We start from the raw sequence: 7,500 nt of genomic DNA, 5'->3' as shown, positions 1-7,500 counted from the left end.
AAGTCATGTAAGATCAATTATTTTATTTTATTTTTTCTTTACACTCTGGGGCCTCTCCTGGCAGTATTCGGGGCTTAGTCCTGATTCTATGCTCAGGGATCACTCATGGCTTGCAGGACCTTATGGGGTGCTAGGGGTCAAACCCAGGTATGCCTCATGCCAGGCAAGCTCCCTACATGCTGTACTATAGCTCCAGTCCCAAGGCATTTTTATTTATTTTTCTCCCTCACGACCTTGAATATTTTAATAACATCATTATCGTTAGAGGACAGAAGAGAGGAATTTTAAACAATAATGGCTACCCCACAGTTAATGAGCTCACAATATATTTGCATATTTGTCTCACCCTACACTTATATTCTCAATCATATTTTTTTGAGGAAATTCGGTAACAAAAGTTGTTTCCTATAAGAAAAACCAGTTCAATTAAAAGTTTACATTCTAAATGTTATGAGTAGAAAAATAATTTTGGCAATATATAGGAACCTGAGGGGTTCTATAATCCTAGAGTCTGGAAGAGACAGAGGAGGAGGAAGTTTAACATCTAAATTGGGGTTGGAAATAGTTTTTATCATGAAAATAAGAGGAAGATTCTTTGACTTAACCTAGGACATGACTTTAGAAGAATCCAACAAATTTGGAGTAGAAGCTAGTGAAGAGTCAAAGTAAGTTCGAGAAAATAATAGGAATCAGAAGTCTTATACAAGGTGAAGTCAGAGGTAGAACTTCAATTGGTATCTCAGGGAACTGAAAGACGACAGTGATTTCAAATTAGATGGACAAAAACAGAAATCTCCTAGGAGACAAGAAAATAAATAAATAAAACCAGCAGCATGAAGAAAATTCTGTATGTATGTCCAAATCTGGGCTTGAAGCAACCAAAAAGCCTTAGAAACAAAACAGTATTTAACCTGAAAAAATGATTTTTTGAGATAGTGAAGCTGTTTTGGACACTATAGTTGAAAAAGCATTTTTATCTCAATAGTAATTGTGTGGCTAGGAATATGACTTAGTTTACCAGACAGCTTACAGTTGTTTTAAGATTTTATACATATATATACATATATACACACACACATATATACACATATTATATATAGGATAACCTTAAACTGCTTAAATCATCAACCAAATATTTGTTAAAATCATCCACAATATAATTAACTGTAGTACTGTAGCACTGTCATCCTGTTTTTCATTGATTTGCTCAAGCAAGGCACCAGTAACGTCTCCATTGTGAGACTTGTTGTTACTGTTTTTGGCATATCAAATACACCACGGGTAGCTTGCCAGGCTCTGCTGTGCAGGCAGGATATTCTTGGTAGCTTCCAGGGCTCTTGGAGGAAGAATTGAACCCAGGTCGACTGTGTGCAAGGCAAACACCCTACCTCCTATCCATAAGTAACTACTTACCAATAATTATGTTTTCAGATTTACAAGTAAATGATGTAGTACTTTTAAGTGAGACTTCACAGAATGATTTGAAAGAAAGGTGAGGGTATTCACATAAACAGAAAATGGTAAAAATAACTAACTTTAATAGCCAATGTGATATATTATAGAGTATAATTTCAAAATTACACTTCAAACATTTCCAGCTGACCATCTATCTATGTAATATTAAGTCAATGGAATCATAATCACAATCAATGACCCCGTAAAGTAACGATATTTAGCAAAAAAAAAAAAAAAAAAAACAAATCTAGCCTATGATAAATATGCAAATGTCAGTGACATTTACAAAGACAACTTACAAAAGCCACTATCTGTTTCCACTATTCAAAAAAAAAAAAGGCACATCAGCTGTGTTCACAGCTTATTCCTGCTCTCTGTTAAGGAGGGTCACTCCTACAAGAGGTTGGGAACCATATGTGGTGCCGGGGTTCACACACCAGGTCAGATACATGCAAGAGAAGCTAACCCTGATCACTCTACTATCACCCTGGTCTGTTACTTTAATGTTAGAAGGTGTAGGTACAGAGGAACACTTATTTCCACTACATCCAGGTAGGGCATTTGCCTTGCAGGAGGCCGACCCAGGTTCGATTCCTCCGTCCCTCTCCGAGAGACCCGCAAGCTACCAAGAGTATCCTGTTTGCATGGCAGAGCCTGGCAAGCTACCTGTGGCGTATTCAATATGCCAAAAACAGTAACAGAAAGTCTCACAATGAAGACGTTACTGGTGCCTGCTTGAGAAAATTGAGCAAACTGATGAACAACAGAATGACAGTGCTATGCTTAAATTATTGTGTATAGGAAATACGTAAGGTCTCTTCTGAAAGGGATATTTTTCCTCAAATTCAAAGGCAGGTCAGAACCATGGGTTTACTTTTTTTTAATGTAATTTACTTGTAGTATCATAGTACAACTTGGAAATCAATGATCTATACTTGCAATGCTGCTAGAGTAATCCCTCCATTAATGTTTAAGATCCCTTTACCACTTTCCCATGGGCAGACCATGTTTCATGAGAGCTATATGTATATGTTTATGCAGTTAGTAGATATTCACATCATTTATTGTACTAGATTCTTTTGGATTCTGTAGACTTAATTCGTATTTTAATCTCTGAATAACACTGATTAAATAATTAAGTTCCAAATGTAATTATGAAAGCTAATACAGAGAAAAGCCACCAAAATGATGTAGGTGTTTATGGTTAAACAGTCTTCTATTGACTCATAAAATTATCCTCTTTTCATAGAACATTTCAGCAGATTTCTTAGGACACTGTAATGGTGATCTGAAAATCTTTTTAAGTCTGAAAGAATTGTTCATATTGTATATGCCAAGTTATAAAGTATGTACAATCATAAGCAAGGCCATATCAGTACGAAAAACAATACTGTTGAATAATTCACAGGGTAAATTCCAAGCACTTCTAATGACCGGAGGCTAACAGCCTGGAAGTAAAAATAGAAAAGGTGAAAACCAGTAGTCCTGAACAGATCACAAATTCATTATAATATTACTTTAGCTTTTAATGTAAATATACCAATATGATACACAGTAAGCATGTATGTTATATTTTATTTCCTTTCAATAAAAGTCATATCAAGGTAGAAAGTTTAGCTAGAATAAATGCTAGTCTCCAACTTAATGGAATTACTCTACTAGAGTTGATTACACTAAGTACTGATATATACTTTAAAACTTGAAAGATATGGTCAGATAAGTAGAAGAAATTAGAAACCAGGGGCCGGAGTGATAGCACAGCGGGAAGGGCGTTTGCCTTGCACGCAGCCGACCTGGGTTCGATCCCCGGCATCCCATATGGTCCCCCAAGCACCACCAGGGGTAATTCCTGAGTGAAAAGCCAGGAGTAACCCCTGTGCATTGCTGGATGTGACCCAAAAAGCAAAAAAAAAAAAAAAAAAGAAATTAGAAACCAGTAAGAATAGAATGATGACTTTTTTTTAATTTTATTTTTTTTATTGAATCACCGTGAGGTACAGTTACAGACTTACAAACTTTTGTGCTTACATTTCAGTCATACAATGATCGAGTACCCTTCCCACCACCAGTGCCCATTATCCACCAGCAATGATCCCAGTATCCCTCCCACCACCCTACCCCCAACCCCCTACCGGAACCTACCTCTGTGGCAGGGCATTCCCTTTCTCTCTCTCTCTTTTTGGGAGTGGTTTGCAATAGAGATATTAAGTGGCCTTCATATTTGGTCTATAGTCTACTTTCAGCTCCCATCTCCCACACCAGGCTGGCGCTCCAAGCACCCTTTACATGGTGGTCCCTTGTCTATCTGAGCTGCCTTTTCCCCCAGAGCCATGGAGCAATCCTCCGGATACTCAAGAATGATGACAGTTTTTGAAAATTAGAAATATAGAGACATAGAGAAACAGAGACAGCAAGGGAGAAAGATATTTAAAAAACAGCAACAGATCAGAAACAGCCTAGATAGAATCAAATAATATCCACAAATCACTGAAACAGTGGGGGCATAATGGAAGACAGCAGAGGTCAGGATACTAAAATTAAGAAAAGAGGTATGTTGCTGTTTTCTTTGCAGATTTATTGCTTTAAATTCTATGTTTAATCAGACATCATGGATCAGATTTAATAATTACCAAAGAGGAAAACAATGTTTTTAAATAAAAATAAAAGTTTTGTGCAACAGAGATTTCTGAAATACTTAAAACAAAAACTCAAATGGCCTGTAGTTCTCAAGCCAAGCTAACATATTTGTGCATCCATATACAGCAATTTCTTATTTAACATTATGAAATTCCAACAGAAGGCATTTCCAAAGAAAACTATTTCCGCATCTCTGTTTCACATCTTGCTGCTAGAAAATTAGGTGAACTGAAAGTCTGTAAACAATTTAATACCAATCAAAATGCCATGCCTTGGCTTTCCAAAAGAGGGAGATAAAGCTCCACTACCACAAATGTATGGGTCTGATACATAAATGATTATTCAAACACACAATTTATTGAGTTACTGAAATGAAATAATTTTAACAAAAATCTTTAAATTAAGTGTTTACTTTAGCCTTATGATTTTAATTGCCTAAAGAGCACAGTTAAATCTATGAAAAATATCATGATCCACAATAATAAAATGGAAGTTGCTCCAATTCCCTTATAGAGCTCTCAAAATTAGAACAAAAATATGTCATAAAAATATGCCAGAAGTTTTAACAGCATTTGGATTTTGGGAAAACCACAGATCAGAGTCTACAGATTTTAATAGTCTACTAAAAATTATGTGGTTTGATCATTATTTGGAAATAAAGTTTTATCCAGCAGAATTACAGAAAGAACGCTATCCATTTCTTGAAGTGAGCATTAAGAGCATTAATGCCATTGACAATACATTCCTGTCAAAAGGGTTTACCATTAAAAATATATACTAAGTATTTAGAAGAAAATACAATCTAGTCTCTATAATAAGGACAAGTTCATTGAATGACGTTGATGAATTAAAAAGCTTCAAGCAAAAAAAGATAAATAACACTTGAACTAAGATAGCTCATCCATTCCTTACATATTTTGAATGCCCTGGAACCAGAATTCAAACACTAGAAACACAGGGTATTTCCCTAGAGGTACCTTCAAAAACACCCAGGTGGTCTGGGGGGATTCTTGGGCACCACAGAGTCCACAAAAACCCCTATCCTTGGTCTCCACTGTATACCATCTGGCAAGCTGAATAAAAATGAGTATCACTGGGAGCAGTCCCCAGGTTCCCAGAGTACTGCTTGAAAGGGCCCTCAAACAAAACCCAAAGTATGTTTAGATAGTATTTATGACCAGAAGAAGAAACACCAATATCTATATCATACCCTGATAGCAATTCAACCTAATAAAAGTATCACTCTCTGGAAATATCATATTCCGCAGAGAACGCAAATTTTTTCTGGGTTAAATACATACACAAGGCATTTAAATCCAAAATGCAAGCAGGCAAAATCAGCCGAAAACAGGGCATCTATTTATTCAGTATGCTATTTCCCATATTTATTTATTTTATCTAAGGTTGTAGAGGGGTTAATTTTATATGGGATACGTAAAATCCAACTCACATGATTTATGAGAAATCTAGGTTAGATGATTTGAGCACATATTCAGTGACATACAATATGTTCTGCTAAAGCATACTTTAAAATAGAAACTATATATTGCCAAGACAGCTATGCCTCATGAAAAATCTCTTAAAGCAATACATTTTGAATTTTTCTGTTAAAATTACAAACCTAAATTGTCTCTCCTCTAATTTTCTACATTTCTCAATAGACTTTCTAAGTGAGATTTACATTTCCAATAATTCACATCTCCAATAACTTTTAATCATTTTTCTTTACACTAGTGCTTTTCTATGTTTTTTATTTAAAATGATATTAAGTCACATAAAAATATTCTTTAATTAAAATTCAATCAACTTTCTATACATGATATATGATATCTATAGCCAATATAATTTAAAAGCAAGAGTTGCTTAACATACTTAATTATAATGTATATATTTGTCCACTAAGAACATATACAATATATGAACTGAATATGAAATTAAGAGTATCTTTCAGAAAAAATTGCAGGCTGCTTATGGGTAAGTACTATTGCAGCATGATATTTTTGGACTGTTAATTTTTCTCAGTTGTTCTAAGTAGTACTGTGAAGAACATAAAAATATTCTTGAATTTTTACATTAGATACTATAATTAGAATAGTCCACCTTTACTGGTATTTTTCTGCTTTCCTTTCAATGCTTCTAAAACCAAATGATGCATTGCCAAAAATAAAGAAAAACAAATGAGAAAAAGAAATAACATTCTGATCCTGCTTATTGGAAGTCATTATCCAAGAAGATATGACAACATTGTCCAATTCTATTATTATTACCCATATTTTATTCATGCACGTCTTTTAAAATAATTATTATATATTTTTCAAAGTATAGTACATTTAGAATGTAGGCTTGTCTGAATAGTAAAATAACCAAGGGCAAACCCAGCATACTCTTTGCCTTATTGTACAGGACTTTCAAGAAGTAACATTATCTTGCTTAAAACAAAGACTTTTAAATATCATAATAGGTTATACCTTTTAATTTTCCATTTAACAAATTACAAGTGTTATAAAGAAGGAATTCCTCTAACGGAGATTCAGATTTGGCTCAGATAAAATAAAAAAGGAAACATTACTGGGAAAATTGCCATTTGTCAACCGTTTTATGTCATATCATGTGGTGATACAGTTCTCTACATAGCAAATGTCAGAATGCTGACACTCTACTGTACAAACTAAAACAAGTACAAAATTGAGCAATAAACTGTCCAGAAATATTGGCAGCAGCATGTCTCTAGATGAATGATCTTCGTTGTGACTAATATTTGCTTCCTAAGTTTCTAACATGCCTTCTCGTTTCTATAGGACACTCTCGGGGATGGAGGGAAGCAGAGAGTGCATGAGAGTCCAGCAAATTTAAGGTTTAACAAAGAAAAAATTACTTCTACTGCTTGATTAATTAAGAATGGAACAGTGCAGGAGGGTGACTCACTCCGATGATAAAAACTGAAAATGAAAAATCATACAATATCCTAAAAGTATAAAGACTGATTTGATTGTTGTTTCACATTTGAAAAAAACAACAAACACTTTTCAAATAGCAAAGCTCACTTATTTAGACTACTAGTTGCTATTATTGCAGTGGACAATATATATTGTCCACAACAATATATATATTATTATTTATATATTTACTACACTTGATCTTAGCCAAAAGGCTGAGAAGCAATGTTATTTATATTTTAAACACAAAATATATATAAGAAAGTATTAAGAAGATCACTTATTCTAGCAAACAGCCAATATATTATAATGATGAAACAGTCTTTCTGACTGAAAAGTAAAAGTATATATTCTTCAAATACTCAAAGCTTACCTTCAAGAAACATTAATGTGTATTGTTTCTTCGTCCAATTGTGATTCAAAATTCCCTAACCATTAAATGTAATAATTTATGTAAGAAATCATAGGTCTT

At 34.1% G+C, this 7,500-nt stretch overlaps 1 protein-coding gene and 1 pseudogene across 2 annotated transcripts in view; both read right to left on the bottom strand.

The window, feature by feature from the left end:
- The window catches only part of GBE1 (1,4-alpha-glucan branching enzyme 1), a 324,287-nt gene that overhangs the window by 178,536 nt on the left and 138,251 nt on the right, over positions 1 to 7,500 (bottom strand). The window lies entirely within an intron of this gene.
- Positions 7,162 to 7,255, bottom strand: LOC129402690 (U2 spliceosomal RNA; annotated as a pseudogene).

This window comes from Sorex araneus, chromosome 2 (genome assembly GCF_027595985.1).
Source record: "Sorex araneus isolate mSorAra2 chromosome 2, mSorAra2.pri, whole genome shotgun sequence".
NCBI lineage: Eukaryota > Metazoa > Chordata > Mammalia > Eulipotyphla > Soricidae > Sorex > Sorex araneus.
The sequence above is the reverse complement of the archived record's forward strand: the minus strand, read 5'-3'. Positions and strand labels throughout refer to the sequence as shown.